Source organism: Lichenostomus cassidix, chromosome 7, assembly GCF_008360975.1.
Source record: "Lichenostomus cassidix isolate B80296 chromosome 7, HeHo_3.0, whole genome shotgun sequence".
Lineage (NCBI taxonomy): Eukaryota > Metazoa > Chordata > Aves > Passeriformes > Meliphagidae > Lichenostomus > Lichenostomus cassidix.
This window is the reverse complement of record NC_139488.1, coordinates 8,355,258-8,373,913: the sequence shown is the minus strand read 5'-3', so window position 1 is coordinate 8,373,913 and position 18,656 is coordinate 8,355,258.

Sequence of the window (18,656 nt, the reverse complement as noted above, 5' to 3'; positions counted from 1 at the left end):
TTAGGGTTGGAAAGAAGCAAGACTAAGTCAATAACAGTCATCCTTCTGTTGTACACCTGAGTTCATTTATGAAGAAAGCAGTATGCAGGCTGCTGCATCTAATTCCCTGTGCTTGATCTTTTCTCCAGTCTGTTCTTTCACGTTCAGAGCAGGGGCTTTAGTGCCTGTGCTGGCCACGGCAGTGGGCTCAGTGTCTGCCCGAGGGGAAAGAAGCTGGTAGGAGCTTTGTGCCCTGCTCTGCCTGCAGGAGTGGGGTGGTTGCTGGACACCTTGCTCTGCCTGCAGGAGTGGGGTGGTTGCTGGACACCTTGCTCTGCCTGTGCTTCATGCCTGCAGGCTCAATTCAAGTAGAAATAGGAACCGAAATGTGGGCAGCAGGGGTGTCTGGTCCAGGCAGGCTGAGAGATGAGCTGACACAGCAGTGTAAGAAAGACCTCTTGTCACTTCCAAGGTTTGATCTGCCTCTTACCTGTAGCAGACTGTGGACAGCATCCTCCCAGTCTGCTGCGCTGGCAGGGGCTTGAGGGAAAGGAACATGACTGGCTTCAGCAGCTCAATCCCATGTCCATTTATTTTTCTCTACAACATCTTTCAGAGCCCTGCAGCTGTCACATTTGCCACTCTTCTCATCCTTCTGAAGGCAATCCCCTCAGTCTTTTGAAACAGCAGCAAATTAAAGCTCTTTTTGAAGGCTGCAGACAAGCTAATATATATTTTATATGTTCTGTATATATACAGGCACTAGCATATCCTTCAAAGTTGAAAAGAGACCATTTGAATTAAAGAGAAATTAATATCTTTGCAGATCAAAAGAAAAAATTAAACTTTTGTTTCTGGTTTTAAGGGGGAATTTTTAAAGTAATATCCAAACCTTTAGGCTCTTTAAAGTATTTCAAAATTGCTGGCAGCTTATCTCTGAAGTCCAGCTCTACGAATTGGATGTATAATTCACTTACTACTCATTATCATTCCATCTGTTTGAAGATGCTGCAATTGTAATGAAACAATTGTTAGAATAGCTTATCTACCATGTGTGATCAACACGTTTTCCCTTTTCAGGTTTGCTTATGGATCACACAATAATTTAAATCTGTAAGTGCCAGTGAATGTATTTCTCAAACTACTGTGAAGTGCAGTGTCTGGCTGTGGTTATGAAGGTTTGTTTCTTGGCCATATCCCCACTAACCACATGATGGAGTGATGCAAGTCATGCCACAGATGAGCCATCTCACATTGATGAGATGGCTCACGGAAAATGATGCACATGGTCAGTGCAAAGACACTCGACAGGGATTTTCAAAGAAAATCCCCTTATTAGGAGCCATCTGTCCCTGTTGGTTGAACAGGTTTTAATTGGCACTTCCACTGGGCAACAGTTTCTTCTGCCGAGTTGCTTGGTAAAATTTGCTATTTTTATTGAGTTTATTAATAATAGCGGTATCTGCAAGAAGCTCACAAAAATCTATTCCAGCATCTCTGTGCAAAGGACTGATCAGAATAACAGTATCTGTGCCTTGGGTAGAGAAAATGTGTACAACTAAGGAAGTATTGGAAAAAAAAAACTTCATTAAAGAGTGAAAATAAAATCAGTGCTAGTCTTGAATAAAAATGTTGTGGATGATAATGTGCTTTTAATTTAAGATGATGACTTGATGGAGATTCTCCAGAAGCGACCATGGAAAAATGAGCTCAGAATCACTCTTTTTACATCTCCCACTCAAAGCTCATTTGTGAACAAATCACTCTCAGGAAGTTTTGTTTATCCTACTTCCATTTACCAGCCTTCTGATCACTGAATGGTGCTGAGGAGCAAACAGGTGAGCCCTGAGCTGGCCTCCCTCTTCTCCAAGCAGCTGCCCACTGTGCTTGGCTTCCAGACTCTCCTCTCTCTCTAGATGGAGAGCTTGGTTCTGTGTACCTATTAAGGCAAGGATATTCATTGGCAGGAATCAGGTTCTCTCTATGTATGGCAAGGGCAGGAAGTTGGGTTTTTTCTGCTTTAAGGCATTTTTAGGCATTTAAGTTTGTTGTGAATAGGAAGACAGGCATGAGAAGTTTAAGTTCCCTGTATAATCAATGGAAAGAAATTGGTGTTTCTAAGAGAAGGAAAGGGTAAAACAACCTGTTGTGTTTCAGGACACTTCAAGGTGGACACATCCAGGTCTTGCATGAAGCTTCCTGTAATTATACTGGAGAGTGGGTATCCTTCCCATGGAGTAAAAGCTGCTTGATATACAGATGAACTTTCCCATGAATTTGTGGCATTTAGGTTTTAAGTATATTGAGAAACAAATTGAATATGTTGGAATAATGAAAAATTGAAAGGGGCTGTAAGCATCTCCTAATTGCTAGTGGCAGAGTCTGTCTGACACTAAAGCTCAGTCTTTGCTACTGTATTATTGCCTATGGAATATGTGAGGAGATACAGAAGACTTTCTCAAGCTAAAATAGGAATCCAGGAGAAGAATCAGATCCCACCCCCCTCTTTTTAACAGCAAAAAAAAGAAACATTGGGAAAATCCATAACAAGGCCATAAAATAAGGGGATAGTGTAAGCTTCTGAGGATCCATAGAGGCAAAACCCAGTATTTATAACCATGTCTGACTGAGGGAATGAAGGAGAAGACTGGATTCCTTGCAGTCAGTCTGACATAAAGCTGAGAAATTTAACATACTGGATGTTATGGAACAAATATAAGGCTTTTTTTAGGATAATATAAAAAACCTCCTAACAGTACAGTGGTTGGAAATATTCTTTCACTTGTAGGGGATTTCCCTGCTACCACTTAAAAACAAAGAAACAAGCCATAAAACTTGAATATTCTATAAACCTGAGTAGCATTTTTTTCTTCATTATGTGACATGATAATAGTACCTGAAATTTTAATTAAAGCTTGTAGTTAACAATAAAATCAATACTCTGCAGTAAAAACTGGGTCTTTTTCATACTCTTTCAGTATGGCATCTTGTACTGTGGAAGAGCTTGATCTGTATCTAGGCGTTCTCAGTTTTCTTTTTGCTATCTTGTGCTAAAAGATGCTAATCAGTAGGATTTTGCATGTGTTTGGATCAAAGAATATTCCTCCACCTTTTTAAAATCCCGTTTATATGCTACATGCTGTATTTTTAGGTTCGGTGGGAAGGGTTTCAGTGCCATTTATATGCAAAAGAAGCCTCATTATCGGATGTAAATTGGTAGTTGAGCTGGCGTGAGCACAGAATGGATGCCAGGACTGGGATGCTGGGGATCTCTGGGATGGCTGCTGGTGGGAGTCCAGCAGGAGGAAGCATTGAGCTGGCTTGTTCTGACGTGACCGATTGGTCGCTAATTGGGGATTGGTGCTAATGAGCACAGGCTTGAATCGGTTTCCATAGAACAGGAGCCCATAACTCATGTGTCTGCACTGCCTTGGTGTCTCCATGCCTCTGCACTGTCCCTACCAGTGGTGGGGTTTGTAGGAAACCTATTTGCAGATGGCTGGAATGTCCAGGAGGTTGAACTACACATACAAGGATCGTTTGGAGTACTTGGTGTTCAAAAAAAACACACGTGGAAGAGAGTGAAGGAAGTCAGAGCTTAACTCAAGGTAAACTAGTATGTTGCGCAAGTTCCGTGTGAAATTAAGTCCTACCATACCAAAGCTGACAGACAAATATCTGTATGCTCTCATTAGAATGTTTTTATTAGGCAAGAAACACTTAATTATATCCATGGTGTTGAAAGTTCCTTCCAGATGTCACAAGACATTTTTTCAAAAGATCAAGTTAAATTTGTAGACAGTCCCATACCTCCAAAGTACAGGTGTTCTGTAATACCACACTGATTTTTCAGTTCATTTTGCTTCTATACAATAACATAAACACATATTAAAATTATACTGAGAATGCACCTGCTCCTGCTATGCATTCCCCAGAACCTCACAACCACACAGTCTGCTTAGTGTGCCTTTGAAATGGATGCAGTATCAGTAGAGGATTTAGTTAAAATATAAATAATGTCGGGATAATGCTAACTTGGAATGAAAAACAAATACTGCTGATGAAACTAGCAAAACTGAAAACAAATCCTAACAAAAATTGCAGACAGTGGTACTTAATATCCATGTCAAAATGATCTACACATCCTCTCTTCCCCTGGCTGACGGAGATTCTGGTTAAGCCTTGGTAGAAAGCATTGACAAGTTTTAGAAACAGCCTGGAAGGAATGAAGAGAGCAGAAAGAGTCCTTTGAACTCAGTGGAGGCCTGAATGAAGTTAAAACCCTCAGTATTATCCCAGCTGGCTAATAACAGCAAAAGGTTAGAGTAATATAGTAATTACTCAAACTTACAACTGCTTTTCCCCATTGGAAAATAACACCAGCTTTAAGTGATGAATAAAACATGTTGGCCCAAATCTATTACCTTAAGTATCTCCAGCAGAACTAGGGACATATGTATATTTACTTGCTTGAGGAAAACCTACTCACCACTGATAAATCCTTACTGCCTAATTAGGATGCTTGATATATTTCTTCTTGCATTTGCTTAAATGGGTCAAACCCTGAATTTGGTTAAAAATATAGAAGTAGAATAAAACACTTAATTCCAGCTGGTGATTCTAATCTATGGCAGTGTAGGAAAACAAACAATACATCCAGGCACTTTATTATTTTTCTTAATTAAGCAAAATAATAAAAGGAAGTATCTCTAGAATTTTTTTCTGAAAGTTTTTAAATTTAGGTTCTCTTTTGCAAATAAGCTTAAAAATCAAACTTCCTTTCCAGCAAAATGGTAAATTGAATTTAACTTTGTTTTGATTATCTGTTGATATTATTGATTACTGAAATTCCTACCTAATATCTGTTCAGCAGTTTTAGCTAATTAACATGATCTGAGTTTCACTTCCAGCAATTAAAAAGTCTACTCGCTAGACATTCATTCTTGATTTTGTAAATGAAATGTAGTTACTTGCCCTGCATTGTAATAAATACATTTATACACTCAGATACACACAGAGTGTGTATAAAACATAGATGGCATTAGGTTGAATCAATGCAAATATTAGAATAAAGATGATGATTCAATCGAACGTTACATGTGAATTAATGTGATACATCTGTTCCTAATCTCTAGTTAGTAAACAAAACTTCAAGCATCTGCTTTATGTGAGTCTCCAGTTTTCAAGTATTAATGATTGGTTCATTCCACCACTGCATCTTACTGAAAATAGGAAAGTCAAATATTTGGTGGTGATGTGTAAGGTGCCACTTGGTACCTCTGGCAGTGAGGACAGAGAGGGTCAGAGAAGGGCCTGAATTCCTGCCTGAAAAATGCCCACAATTTACACAGGATCTGCAATGTTACCAACAAATAGCAAGTATCTATATGTAAAAAAAAAAAAAAAAAAAAGATAATTATGTATATGCCCTATTTGTGCAGTTTCTCATCTGGAACTACTAGCACATTCAAACCACTTTGTTCATTATAATTCACCCATCCTAATATTAGGATAACACATGACTGGGCAGTTGCAAGTATGTTGTACAGAACTTTTAGACGAAGTGTTAATCTTGATGGGATTAAGGAAAAGCATTAAAATTAATGAAATGATTGCATCTCAATCTGCATATGCAAATTAGGATAAATCATATGCCCTACAATAGTATAAGCGAAAGATTATGATAATAAATTGCGTTATCTGAATTAATGACTGGCTAGCCCCACTTGATAAGGTCATGGTAAGTCCCAGTGCACTTATTACTAAAATTTATCATTCAAGCATGTGTATGCATTTAATTATTACAGCCTATTTAACAAGCACATAAACTTTGAGAGCAGTGGAAAGTTTTCCTGTCTATAAAAGAAAACTTTTTCTTGTTCAGAATAACTCAAATCCCAAGAATGGAAGATATGTAGAATATTATAATTTTACTTAAGGATTAATAAATAATTCAGTTAGTTCTTGCTTCTCACTACTTTGTAGGGTTAAAGATTTATGGCTTAGATGGAGCACATGAGAGTTAGAGCAAGAATAGCCATGATGAGAAAAGTCACTGAGTTTGCTTTAGCCTTATATCTGTGTTTGTTGATTTCCCAGCATCTCAGTCTACAGACCAGGTTATTCCAGGCAAAAAAATAATTTTCTAGCTGTGTACTAGTACAGCACCTAGTCCAATAAAATTTAGTATGAGTTTTTGAGTAACATTACATTATAACTAATATTAATATTTAGTAACTTTTATCTGGAAATCTCAGAAGGTGTAAGAAGGCATTGTTATTCTGAGACTGCTTTCTTGACAGGGTATCATAATCTTGTTTGAGATGGACACAAAAAGATTGCTGCTTTCTTTGTCTCAGTGAAATGTAATTTCAAGCTCTCTTGTTTGTATCACAAATCCCCACTGTATGTAGGCATTCTCACAGCTGATAAGCAGCTAATTTCTCATACATGGGCCCTGCAATGGTATTTGCTGAAGATACATCTCTTAAGAGTAAAAATATGTATATGAGACCAAGTACCTAAAAGCCTGCAGATGGGTTCCCTAGCAGGTGAGAGGGACTGTCAGAGCAGATCAGTCACCAAAAATCTGGGCCCAAAAGAGCTCAAAAACTTCTGGTGTGTCTCAGCTCTCTGGGCTTGTCAAGCAGGAGTGGAGCATAACCCTTTTAGTAGATACTGACTAGGTGGAGGCCAGAGCCACTATTTCTCTGAGCCTTTCTGGTTGTGGTGAATATAGAAGAAAGCTTATTCACTGCTTGGGGAGACATAAAAGGAACTAGAAAAAACTTGGCACACCATTTTGGATACACTGAGTGTTCCCATCATGTTCACAGAACTGCTGTGAATCAACAGCCACTGCCCTTACTCAGAGCTCTGGGGAATAGTGGCTGTGCTGGCCACGAGCTGAATCAAGGAGAACCTTGTTAAGTCCAGAAGATCAGAAAAATTCTGGCAACTTTAGCAAGGCAGAAATGTTTTGAGGCTTCAGTACAAAAATTCTGCAGAAGCACAATAGCCACTCAGCAGTGTGATGCCTTGATTCAGAACTATCAAATTAACTCCAGTAAGAACACTCTCTAATGAATTAATCATAGTAATACACATTTTACTCCTGGAACAAAACACAGATGATCCAATTAACCAATTTCTACTAAGGCCTACGATTACTTTATTAGGGCTCTAAAAAAATGGCTTCTGCAAAACAGTGTTTATTCCCAGATTGTTGCAGTTATCAGACAGTGCTAAGACCTGCTATTGAGGCCTCTGCTGTCCCTTATCTCATTAAGTGTGACATAAACACCTCTGATGAAATTAAATGGTAAAGTGCAGCAAATGGAGTAAACTTTTTCTCTGCAGAGCAGTGCCCTGCTACATGCTTACTATCTGATTTCCTGGCCTCTATTGACAGATGATAACATGTTTTGTACCCATGCCAGCCAAAGATAGCCATTTAGAGCTTCTAAATAATTAGGTATTGATTAATCAGCCTCGAAATATATAGAACATATTTTCCCAGCTTTTGTCCATTTTTAAAGGTCTTATTATTGCTGCCAGAGAAAGCAGGGGAATCGTGTATGCCTTCTGTAGCTGTCAGGGGTTTAAGAAATAACAGGTTTGTGCTGCTGTGAGAAAAATGGCATGGCTGACACACTGCCATGGAACAAGCATACCTGACTTCACTTTGCCACAGAGTCAAACAGGAGAAGGACCCAGATTTTCTAAGTTACAAAGCAACTTGTAAGGGGCTGAAACTCTGCTTTAAGTGTTGGCCAACTTGTTTTTAAGGATGGAAGTGTGTGGTGGTTTTCCTGACTCATGTCTCTTGGCACAACTGGGTTGAAAAAGCCTTCACTTCATGGGTTTGGGACAACATTGTTCAGGAGACAAGTCAAAGTGCCTGAAAGATTTTGGGGGTTCAGGTTTTATTCCTAATGTCACAAGTGTGTGACATGCATGTGAAAAATAAAGCATAGAGTATACAATAGAGACTTTAATGAACATGATAATGATTGCTAAATTATTATTGTCATGTGATCTCAATGAGCTACTTGATTCTCCACATTTTGGGAGGACTACAGTAATATCAAGCTAGTTCATTTTTCTTACCCTGAAAACTGTGATTATACCCTATAGATGGTAAATAATTTAAATGTATTGGCTGATGAGTTTACTCATGTATCACCAATTACAAAAACTACACTTACACATGTGGGTGGGTCTTAACAATATTATTATGAATACAATCAGGGCATGCAGGTAGGTGTTTTCATAAGGCATCCACAAGAATTTAGAAGCACTAGTTTAACAAAATGAAGATAAAAGCATTGAAAGATTACTCATTAATTCCATGCACAGTAAATCTGCCTGGTAATCCCACAGAAGATATTTGGAGTGTGTGTACTGTCTATACCATAGCCCATGTGCTTTCTGCCTTAAGGAATGCTCCAAAGCATGCTTCTCTTTGGCCATTAGCTGTTTGCTGGTGTCAAACGCAAATTTTCTCCAGGGTTCTGCATCTTTATGGTGCTGGGTTTTGGTTGCAAGGTGCCTGTTGCAATCTGTGCTAGATGCAGAAGGAAAAACCCAAACCCCTACGTTTTTGTTTGCATTAAAACGCAGCCTAACTTGGAAGCTCGCAAACGGCATGTGAACGGCTTGTGTGTGGTAGCAGCTCCAAGTGCCATGTGGTGTGGCAGACCTGCTTCCCCCCGCCGGCACAAACAAGCCTGATTACAGTTCTGCTGGAATGTGGCAAAGCCCTCAGCAAAATTAAACCCGAGCCTGGCTGTGCTGCTAGCAAAAACCAGGCAGTTTTTGTTGACAGGGCTTGTAGCTAACACTTCTGCGGGGCAAAAGCAAAACAATTTTTCTGTGATACTGTGCACAGAGACAGTCTTTTGTTAGCCACAAATGCCAGCTGAAAGTGTCTTTCCCTTAAAACCACAGGACATCCTGTCTTGAGTTGAAGAGAATAATGGAAAATGTGCCAGGTATAAAGCAGCTCTGATAGTGAAATGGTGTGGTGTGCCCAAGCTGCCTGTTGTTTGTAGTGAGAAATTGATGCAGTAAAAGGCCGGTCTGAGATTGTCAATTTTCCTAACATCATTGGTAGTCAAGGAGAAGAAGCGATAGAAGATTATCTGTTATGGACCTCAAACATATATAGGATTCTCTGTTATGCTATTTATTGTCTGTTGTAGTTCAAGATACTGATATTGCTAAAAAGTTGTCTAAGTTGTCTGAACACAAGACCAGCAGCAGATTTCCCAGTATCAGAATAAGTCTTGATAAATCAGGGTTCTGGGAAGATTCCAAGTAGACACAAGAGGAAAATGTTTCACAGCATTCAGCCACTGGAATCATCTTCCCAGGGAAGTGATACATTCCACAGCATCAGACACTCCCAAGATGCTGCTGGACAGGGTGCTGAGCCATCTTGTCTAGACTGTGCTTTTGCCAGAAAAGACTGGACCAGATGATCCTTCAGGTCCCTTCCAGCCTGCTATTCTGTGACACTAATGATAAATGTGTAGCCACCTAAGAGTCTAAGTTCAGCCTGGTTAATTGCTTGCTGCCTAGTCAAAGCTCATACATACTCAAAAGTCACAAGAAATTGCCAAATTATTTTTTAAAAAGGGATCCTTAGTTCCAGTAATGTGGCACAGGAAGTGTTGTGAAGAGTGAGGAAGCAATTGAAAGGCAAAGTTATTTGAATTGGCTAAGATGCTAATGACCAGTAACAACTGACAAGAACATCAGCAGTGTGATAGAAATAAACTGAGATTTGCTCTTCTGTGGGTGAAATAGCAAGTATATCAAAGGCTGCTTTTTTCCCCAGTTTTGTCACTCTTGAAGAAGAGTATTGATGCATTTTGCCTGGGAGGGTCATGTGTTTTAAATTAGGATTGATTATGTAGGAAGTTAGGAAGGCTTGAGTCCAAGAGTTGGCTGGTTTTTCCCTTATTATATGTTATCTCATTTTTCTTTTAATGAATCTTCCTCACTTAGACCATCAGAGTAACAAGAAAAAACGTACCCTAAATCTTAAAAAAATCATGCTCTTTATAGGATGAATAATTGAATGGCCTGGGACCAGTAACTAAAGAGGTCTGTCTTTTGTCCAGTTACTATGTTCTCCATTGTGCCTATAGACCTTATCCATTTATGATTGTAAATCAAGTTTTCCCCATAAATCTGAGCTCCTTCATAGTGTCTGTTGCACAAAAGCTTTACTCTGAGCTGTTCTCATTGGTTTAAGTTCTGGTTTGGTTTGTCTCTACTGCCAACAGTTCTGGTCTTCATTGGTAGTAACTCAATTTCTGGTTTACTTTTTCCCCTCATAGTTAATTTTATTTACGTTCCTAATCACTCTCACTTCTCTGTCAACAACTGGAGTTGTTTAGTGATATTCAAGCTGAAGTTTGCTTGGAAAGTAAGGCAGTAGAGCAATTAGAGATTTATAACATTGCATGAAGGGTTTGATGCTACTTAAACAAAGCTGTGATTAAGCAAAATTGTCTCCTGCTCCCTTGAATAGTAAACATCATGCTATTTTCTCTGGCTGTCATATCTTCTTTCTGCACCCTTTTACTCATCCTTTGAGGGTAGTGGAGAAGAAAGATGCTGAGCAAGCTCACTGCCATCAAACTCTGCTTTCTGGTACCATAAAGGGAAATTCTGGGACCTATGAGAAATAACAATTTCTGTCTACACCTCTGAAAACTGGCAGTGGTGCTTGGTAAAAAGGGATAATATAATGTGAGGGGAAAGTGAGTGAGAAAGTGACATTGCTTAAAATATCAAAATTATTTAAATTTTGATCACTATGAGGGCAGTTGCATTGTCTTTGTGCTGAGGTGTGCTTTAGTTATTAATATCTGATGTTTGACTTTTTATTATTCCTTGACTTTGAGAAACTTTATGGGAGAGGGTTAATGAGGAAGACTGAGGAGGTAAAAGAAGTATCAGGCTTTATCTTAAGACTAAAATACATGAAATTACTTTCGTCATACTTATTTTCTTCATTCTAAGTTTGGGGAGAAAGTCTTTTAGTTTTTGAGCACATTACAGTTTACGTTCTTAATTTGCAATCACTGAAACTTGAGGTGGAACAATCAAATTTCTGTGCCAGATGAGAAACCCTTCAAAATCAAGAAAATCAACAACATAAGAAAACTCAATATATTCATGAGCCATTCACTAAATACTGAAAGCTGTATTATGGACAGTAGTGAGAAGAGACCAATTCTTGAAAAGTAATTGCTACCAAACTTTTCTCCCTTTTTATTCTATTGTGGAAAAAACCTCAAAAACCTGGCTTGTACGATGAAAAGGAGAGTTCAATGAAGGTGCATAACCTCTTTTTCCAGCACTATTCTGAGGCTGTTTACTGGAAAAGTCATCCTGGGTGCATGTCTAGGCTGGAGCTTACAAGAGCAGGCTCTGCTACTGGTGTTGATCTCAGTGAAAGGATTTTCATCAATAGAAATGCAGGCACTGTGAGAGTGGCCACTGTGGGATAAATGTTGAAGTATTAATATTTTTCTTAGCAATCACAGGTACTTGATAGAACAGAAATGGTGCTGCTTTGAATAGAAGGGAAAAAAAGGAATGCCTGCATCCTTGTCTGACAGCTCTTTATACCATCCTTTCCACAGCATGAATTATTTGTGCTAAACTAAGGAATATGCAATTTTATTTGGTTGTAAAAATGAAATATATGGCTTTGATCTGTTACCTGGATATAGATTTCCTTATAATATATTAAAATACTAGGTACTCTTTCTGTTTTAAAGTATTTCAGATACAAAACCTAATAATGGCATTATAGCTATTGCAAAAAGAAAATTAATTCAAGATTAATAGAGAAATCCAAAGAAAAACAGAATAACATAGATGTATTTAAAAATAATTGTGTATTGATCTTTTTTCAGCCTCTGATTTAAATACACCATCTTGCCACCATAAAGCTTCAGCAGAACTGTGTGCGTGTTTAGTTTGGTTATTTATAAGTAATAATTTTACAACAAATATTGAGAATGAGGTTATTTCAGGAAACAAATTAGAAAAAAAAGTTGCAAAGAAGAAATTGCAACATCAAAAAGAAAAATACCAAGGGCGTTAGGAAGGTCTCACAGAGTCACACCCAGGCTGTAGCTTTGCTACCATGGTTTTGGGGGTTTAGTTTAGTTTCATTTGTTTTGGTGGTTTGGGGTTTTTTTGGGGTTCTTTGTTGGTTTTTTTTTTTTTTTTTTACATAGAAGCAGACTTTATAACAGCAAAGACTGTCACAGAAATACACTGCTTTGAAAGGTTATAATGACTTGTAAAGAGGTTTATACATTGGGAAGTTTTTGCTGTTACGAACAGGCTTAAGTCGTAGAGATGACTCAAATCGATACTGAGGGACAAGTCTCTGCACTCTGTTAATTTTGTGTCAGTGTGAAAATATTGATTTCTGGAAAAGCTGGAAAACTTTGGCATCGTAGCAGCTGGCGAACTAATTGTAATATTTTAACTTTTGTTCTGAATTGGTTTTTTTGTCAAATCTAGAATGTAAAATTGTTCTTGGAAAAATATTCTTATACATGCTCCACCTGAAGTTTCTGTACAGTGAAACAGTGAAAAGGGAATAATTTCTGAAAGGTCAAATGGATCTGCTCCCCAGATTTGTCAGAAAATGTATCATGGATTTCAGTGAGCATAAATCTGTTAAATAGCACTTTTCCATTGAAAAGGAGCTCATTGGTGATGTGCCTCTATTTTGCCCTGTGTGATGAGGCCATGGCTGCTTCCCTTCTAGGCAGAAGCCCAGTAAAATGTCCACAGCTCCATGGAGTAGGTCTATGCAGGCAGTTCTTCCTCTGTGTTTTTTAAATTTTTATTTTTTATACTTTTAAACATAAACCAGTGGTTTGGTGGTCCATTCTTTGTATTACATTTTCTTTTAACATCTCTTCAAATTCTAAGTTGTCTGTAAAATTCCAATTTGGCTTCAATTTAATTAAAAAAAAACATTTATCATGCAACCAAGAAGCTACTTTTGTATTTGCTACTTAGAAAACACATGTACACAACCATCGTGATGCTTTTGTTATTCAGTTTAGGCAAATGTGGAACTAAAGAATGCTTATACAGTTGGGGCTTTTGTCTGTGTTTGGGTGAAAGGGAAGATTCTGGTAACACTTCTAACCAGTTGCACAGAATCAGCTTAATTTTCTTCAGCTTCATTTTCCATCTGCTTGGTTTTCACCCCTCTTGACATCCTAGCAGGCATTTCATATTTACAGTCCAACCAAACAACTGAGTTTATTCAAGTCTTTCTACATAGCAGACATAAAATGAAATTATTTTCATCCTTCAGCAGTTCCAGTCTTTCAATAGTGTCATAGCAATAGAAATGTGGCACTTGCACTTTACCATTCAGTAAAGGCTAACTAAGTGTGCTTGAAGTACTCTAAGGCTGAGTGACCTCCAATGACTTGTGTGTATAGATTATCAAACATCATAGCTGAACTAACAGACCGTGAATAGTGTCCGATTCCTTTCAGGCTAAATAGTGCAGATAATCATAATTATTCTGGGTGCCAGGGTCACAAGAGCTGCTCATCACTTTTCTGGCTTACTGGAGAATCTTTTAAGGTACTAAATGATACATCATCCCTGTCAGTGTGTTATAAAGGAATTAAGTGAAGCAAGTTCTAGAAGAGATTTTTGACAGTGTGTATCTGATATGTCTGTCCTTTCATTCACATCTCCTCCGCTTGGGTTTTTTTTTTTTAATGCAGATTACCAGTCTGTCACTCAGATGCTCTATTTTGTAGTGAGACAGTTTTCATCTCTAGTGGAGTTTTCTCTGTTAATCTACATGGAGAGTTTAAGAAGAAATTATTAATGCATGAGATCTGTTCACTATAGGTGATCAACATTGCATTATTTTTTAGTTTATGGAATAAACCAGGTGCAATATTTTTTACATCAGATTCTAAAAGAATTATGGAGCAGCTTGTGTCAGGAGAATTCCTTTTCTAAAACATCTTTGCATGCTGTTCCAAACTACCTTACAGTAGGAAGGAGGAATTGATATAATTTGTGATAACACAAATTGGGCAAATATTTTTCTGGTGGATCAGAATTATTTATAAAACACTGGAAAAATAATACCTTTTAACCTCATATTTTTTGTTTCTAAAGTTCTAATATCATGATGGCAAGATGATTTAAAAGAATGTATAAATAATTTTATGTACATATGCATATGTAGCTATATATACACATAAGACTGTAAGGCTGTGTATAAGTATATGAAGCAATCAATATTTTAAGATCTTCTCTAATGTTAATACAGAAAGTTTAGAATGGAGCCCTTAATTAAGTGTACTACAGCAATGGTTTGGAAGGAGAGGGATGGTTATAAAACAAAAGAATGAAGAATGAAGTCTAGAGCAGCAGTGAAATGTTACATTTGTGCCAAATGAACATTGGAAAGCACGGATGAGATCACAAGCTGACTGACCAGTTCTTTTAATGTGCATATTTTCTGCCTCCTGAGTTGTGGCATGAGTACAATGGAATCAAGTTATGCAAAACTGAGCAACAATCTCCTTGGTAAACCTGAAATAAACATTTAAATCAACATTTAGGTGAATGTACACGTACTAAATTTGTAGAACTAAGAACACTGACTTTGTGGGAAATAAAAATATAAAAGGAATAATCATGAGTCTAAAAGTAAAAGTAGAGCAGAGGATAATTGCTCAGTGTACAGAAATCATTAGGTATTTTACTTGTACATCTGGATAACATGATCCTTGACAAACTAACTATGAAAGATTATTGTTCTGAATGAGTACAATATTTCAGGTTTGCAGTTCTATTTCTAAGAACATAGCAAGCCACCAATTTGGTTGGTGCAGTGCTCAAATGCTCTGATGGCATGAAGTGTACCCTGTGCAAACTGTGAACTCTATTTGAAAATAAAGTTTATAATTAAAACTGGCACTTGTGGGCCTCCAGCTGGTGAATGCTGTTTTGCTGACGTGTGGCTTCTGACACCCACAGTATGGTGGCTCATTGTCAGACGTTCTGCCAGCCCCTCGCTATTCCAATGCCTCAGATGTTGCCATCGCCACAAAATGGTGCCCGGCAGCAGGAGGCTTGCAAAGGCTTTATTTCCCTGTTTGTGCAGAAAAGGCTTTTCCTCGCTCTGAGACTAAGCTTTTTGTTTTAGTAGGCAATGATCTTGACTTTCAGTTGTGTGCAGAAATCAGCCAGTCTCCTGTAGCAACAGTGCTGGTTGCTGTTCTAGAAGGACCCTTGTGTCACTGCAGAGGGAAGCAGTTAGACACCAGCAGAATGATGCTGCCTCAGAGCTGTCCATAGGCAACACAATATTAATGGCAGTGCCTTGAGGGCTCTGGTATGATGTGGCTTGTTGATGGCTCTGCATTGCCATAACAGGACCAGATTTATGTGGCATATGTTGGATGCCTGCAAGGAAATGCTGTAAACAGGAGAGAATTTGGTTCTGCCTGTGTGTTCAGCTACTAGTGAACACGTGAAAAGCTTATTGCCATGAGAGCCTAAAAATGAGACAAAGCTTCCCAAGCAATATGAGATTCCATTTGTGCTCAGTCTTAAATGAAAGAACTTTTTTTTTTAAATGCCATATGTGGTTTTGGCAGTTTCAGGTGACTTTGTGTTGTAACTTCAGCTTTGCTTAAGCAAGATTTCAGAACAAACTTTCAGGGTTCTATTTCAAACACTATTAATAACAGCATTAAGCTTATTTATTCTGTATGTGACAGTGGTACAGCCCCTCCTTATTCCCTATTAAATTAGCAAGAAATAAGACAGTTTTTGCATCACGGTAACTGTAAGTTGTTATTGATCAGCTGTGAACACAAAGGGTCATCTTGCTCATTATAAAATAACTTAACACAGATCTTTTCTAGCTTATATCGACAAGCATTAAGTAAAAATATGAAATGGCAAGCTTTGGATAATTATAATGTTGCTGTTTAAATAGTGTGTCTGCACCTTTAGTGAACTCTCCTGGATACGAAGTTTTTACCTTCATAAAGTTGTCCTTGAAGTACATAACAAAAAAATTACCCCCTCATATACATTGTAAAATTGTGATGAGCAAAAAAAAAAAAAAAAGACAATTTATTGTATGTTCCTTTATTGCCTTTGGTTGGTTCCCTGGTACAACTATAGAGAATGAGACAATTACACCAGCTTGAAAGCTCACGGTGTAAATAAATCTATGTAATGATTAACTGGGTTCTCAGAAAAATGCCAAGAGTTATTTTATAGGCTAATGTTTTTAAACTAACTTATTCGTATAAAACAAGAATACTTCAGAAATCAATTCTGATGCATTAACTCCTTCAAAATATTGTGTTATGGTGGTGGAGAAGGGAAGAAAAATTAATTTGAGGGATTCAAATGTTTATATGGAAAGCTATGGAACTTGTTCTGCTTGCAGCTGGCAGACACATTGCTGATGAGAGTCAGACCAGCAGGTACCCAGGTGAGTTTGGTGGAGTTTGCCATCCCCTTCAAGTGCCATGTAACTCTGACAACTTGCAAACATGAGGTGCTTAGCAATACATAATGCTATTGTTGTTGGAGCATTTAGACAATGAAAGGAAAGAGCAATGCTATGCAAACTTATGTCACATTAACTGAGTCAGATTAGAAATTATTATGAGGCTATAAGAGAGAAGGTGGAGAATTTGAGAGTAGAAGGAAGTGTCCTAAATGTGTTCCTGTCAAGTGAAGCCCCAAGGTGGGAAAGAAATCACAATTTCCTGAGTTTTTCCCCTACCTATAGAAAAGACTACGTTGGTTCATGCTCTGTACTGCAGAGTTGAATTGGGCTCTGCAGTATAGAACACTGGACTCTGTTAAATTGGGTCTAAAGTGGAGGATGTCCAGTGGAAAGTAATAAAACCCCACCAGTGGGATGGGAGAGATACAAAGGCCTGAAGAGAAGCAAAAGTAGTAAGAGCAATTGAATTGCACTGATTCAATACATGGGCTAACAATCTTAGGCAAATGGAATCATATCAGTGTGATGTCTTCCTTGCTCTTTGCTTCTTGTAGGCAGCACCTTCTTTATCAAAACAAATCATGGGTTTGGAAGAAAAGGACTTGTTTTAAACTCTATTGAAGTTCAGACAATTTTTACGGAAGTCCTTTGCTGGAGAAAAGTCCTTTGCCTTTAAATTTTATCTCATTCCTTTCCCTTCCTTCCTTCATTTCAAACTGTATTACAGACAGAATACTTTGGAAAAAGTGAAGCATTTCCCAGAACAGGGAAGAACTAATTGGCATGCATTCATTCTTACTTTAAAAAAATTAAATAAATAAAAAAAATTGTTCCTCTACTTCTCTGGGATGTTTAATCTTAATAATGTTGACATAAGACTTTTATATTTGAAATGAAAATTAGTGACGCCATTAGAATCCAAACTCCTGTATTTATTAGAAGTTGCACATGTCAAATAAAAAAGAAACTTTCTCCCTGGGCTGTGGTTTGTTTTCCATAACTCTGAACAAAGGCATAAGCCTCTCTGTCTTTCACTGATTTTTGGAAAACTTACCCTGGTGACTATAATCATTAATTAGACTCCTATAAAAGGTACTTACATTGTTTTTAAAAAGTTGCACTTTGTTGACTTCAATTAAGCTTACATAAGCTTGTACACATGGGGACTTTCAAAAGAAAAGTGAATTTGTTAACCTGGCAATTTTTCTTCAAATTCCCAATGCACTAATCAAAATGACATTGATTTGCTCAGATTAGCAGCTCATACCTGACACTTCTTTATTTGAACTACTTGACTCAAACTCACAATTGTCTACTCATAGCCAGGGATCTGCATCTCAGCAAGTACAAACTGCTTTCCAAACCAGGCAATCTTTCAACTACCAGTCTAGCCAGCAGCAGGAATGTTTCTTTTCCAGAAGGTGATGCAGGACAGAGCAATGCCTGCTGGACACTGCACATCAGTCCTGTGTCTTGAATCTGTCTTGCATTCTTTTAGTTCAGCTTCCTGCTCCGTATTTCAAGTACCACTGCATGCTTGAAATCAATATAGCTGGGTTTCGTTCTTTCCTGTAATACAGGAAAGCAAGGAACAGAAATACAATAGGGAAACCTTCTCCTTGCAGAGAAGAAAACTCTGTGAAAGAGTTTCCAGCCTAAAGAGCCTATGCTGTGTCCCTTTGATGTCATGCCAAAAAGCTGATTTTGAAATTATACATAGGAGACTTTTGTTGGTGCCATGGCCACTGCAGCCATGCCCAGTAGTGAGTTGTTGTAACAGAGGCTGAACTAGAAGAAATGGAAGTATAAAGCAGGCTAAACAAGTCTTTCTGTTCTTTTGGTAACCAGGCAAGAAAATTTTCTGTAAACACATCCCTGAAGTGCCTATTCTATAATCCAGGATGCAGAAATAGCCCCCTTTTGGTTACTGCTCTGCAAACTGAGAGCAGGAAAAACATGGGAAGAAGTCATCTTGGGCACAGAGTGAATTTGCTGGCATTGCTTGGTTTGCATAAAGAAAGATAGCTTGGTGGGAGTACAAAGCATAAATAATGCAGGTAAAAAATTGCCTTCCCTTGAGCTCAATGAGAACTCAGAGTGGTAAAGTATTCTTAAAACT